Genomic DNA, 2,882 nt, shown 5'->3' with positions numbered 1-2,882 from the left:
ACTTTTTAAATAATAGTTCTTCTCTAACTACTAGTTTTGTTGTTCTTGGTTCATTTGCTGTGCTTGTTGTTTGATTACTGGATAGTGTATAACTGATCTTAATTACTTTGGGCATTCTTGTTTGGGTAGCAGGCAAAATCTGGGTTACAAATATTTGTAAACGTAAATAAAATCATGTATTTAAGGCTGCAACTACACTATATTCAGTACTGAAAGGGAAAATTAATTCATTGTAATGTGGTGGATGTATCCTTATGTGACAGGATTTCTGTATGAGACATATTCACTCAAATGGATGCAACCTAGCATAATATGAGGTAAAAGCTAGTGATCATCAGGGTGAATAAAAACATTTTTTAAAAAATGATTTTTAAAAAAAGATTTTTAAATTTAAATTGGATATTTATTTAAATTTGATTAAAAAATATTTTTAAGGAAAAAATATATCTAAAGGTATGTATTTAAGATACAGAATAGCCCAAAGGTCATTCATCATGAAAAAGGATTAGTTTTTAATGATGTAGCATGAGGCTGTATATTCATGCAATGGTTACATTTGGTAGATGAATTACATTAATCCATTCACAATGTCATGGTCATCCAGATGTTTCTGTGAGATTACTGGGCATTTTTTCTATCTAGAAGATACTATCACAGATTCTTGGTTTTACAGTTCTCCAAACTGAATTTGTTTCTGCAGAGATCACATGCCTCTTCTTCACATCAAAAATATTATAAAATAAACATACGAGTTGAGAAAAAGACCTCAATTCCAATTGTTCCTTTGCAAATCTATGTATACAGAATAAACCCCTTACCTCTTAAGTGCTCAATTTCAAAAAAAAAAAAAATGAATAGAAGAAGATTGTTGGGAGTGGAATAGATCTGCACAAGAAGATACCTGTGAGGAGGGAGGGGCAAGCAGTAAAAAAGAAAGTGAAACCTTTTGAACAGAATACTCCACAAGTCTTTGGATCTTTTAGTGTATAGGCTGAGGTTTATCATATTATTCTTTCCCTAGAGAAGAAACCTATAATGGTAGCAGGCTGTAAAAGAGTACCAGTTTGGGAATATTTTGGGAATAAGTTCCTCTACCCACGGGTAAGGCAGGCCTGGGTGAAAATTAAGTAGAAAACCATGATTCAAATCTAGTCTTACAGAAGAGTGATATCATTCACAATTTAAATCAATTTGATTTAAATTAAATCCACCCTAGTTATCACGTTCTTGCACAAGATCAATACTTCTTCATTTAGGTTAAAGGAACTGTGGAAGAATTAATTTGATTGTTTAAACATACAGTATTGCCATGAGTTTTTAATTTAATGGAAATATTACACTGGCTGCCTTGAGACTTGCTCTTAATAAAAGTCAAATTGTATTTGAATCTTCCTCTTACTCCTGCTGGTCTGTTATTTATTTATTATATCTATGACCCATTTGCCCTTCAACAAACTCAGTAGTTTATATCACACAGACTCCCATGTGGATGCTGGACAAGAGTTAACAAGATATACTGGTTCTGCATACCATTCTCGGGTTGTAAGTTAGCATTTCTTCAACAGAGTAGTGATTGATCTTGGAAAGACATTTCCAACGATTTCTGACATCATCTGTTTTAAGTTTTAAATTCCTTTATGAAACTTGCAAAGCATGCATACTATACTGACAGTAAAATTCATCTTCACTAGATAAATTTATGAGAGGGAAATCATATTTGACACTGATCACAAGAACAAGATGGATAGACACTTGTCTCCATTTACATTATTTCATTTATACTGCTATAATTCATGAGTTTGAGTATATTATAATTCATTTCAGTTTATTATATATCACTTATTTTCAAGTTTCCTTAGAACACAATCATTTGCTTTTATTTTACCCCTGATTTTATGCATATTTTACTTGGGAGTAGGCTTGACTGGGTACAGTAGAATTATTCCCAAGTAAGTGTGTACAGATCAGGGTAAAATTCGCCAAATCTGTGAAGCAGTCTACTCAGCAATTTCACCGGTGAGTTATTTTAACAACTTTCACGTGAATCCGTTTAGCCCCTGCAGATCGTGGAATAGAGAGGAATTGGGGCGTAATGGTGGAGCACATCTATTAGGTGCAGAAGGTCTGTGGAGGAGTTTCTCGCATCTCCAATGAAAAGGGTTGGGTACTGGATGATGAAAAGGACCTCTGCCCAAGATTCTGGGGAACCTCCAGCAGGCTGAGTGAACAACACTGAGCTAGATGGACACAGAGTCTGTCCTGGCATGAGGCAGCTGCCCCTATTCTTCATTTAGGTCCCAAACGCCCCCTATTGTTAGTTCTGTTTCACAGTGACCCTCAATTACGGATAGCCGCGGACTCAACTTCTCTTGACACTAGCCGATGCACTAAGAAATGCCCTGCATTCAGACGTGACACTGCCGGTGGAACTATCCTGTATCCCACGCAGCACAATCCTGCACACGTTTAGACGCAGAAAAGGCCCAGCATGCTTTTAGTCCGGCAGTTTTGTCCTGACTGTTTGTACTTTCATATCTTTCTTGGATTTTGTTGTACTTTTATGTTGTTATTTTGCACGCTGCTTTAGGAGCAGATTATTTTCGAAACACATACACACTTTCTTGTACAGAGATATTATATGAACGCATGCGCGCCACCTCCTCCCCCACCCCTTCTCGCTCTCAGTCCGCGATTCCAGCCACCTCCACTCGAGTCTCCCATTCACTGGCAGGCCCGGAGAGAGCGCGGCGCTTCGTTTCGCGTTCAGCGCATGCTCAAATCTCTAGCGCCACTTTCCCGGTTCCTGTGCCCGCCACCATGGAAGCGGAGTCTATGGTTCAAAACTATTTAGAGACGACGGTTAACCCCTCCCTTTCCTGTTT

This window comes from Varanus komodoensis, unplaced genomic scaffold, assembly GCF_004798865.1.
Source record: "Varanus komodoensis strain SLA01 unplaced genomic scaffold, ASM479886v1 scaffold20_1, whole genome shotgun sequence".
Lineage (NCBI taxonomy): Eukaryota > Metazoa > Chordata > Lepidosauria > Squamata > Varanidae > Varanus > Varanus komodoensis.
This window is presented reverse-complemented; position numbering follows the sequence as displayed.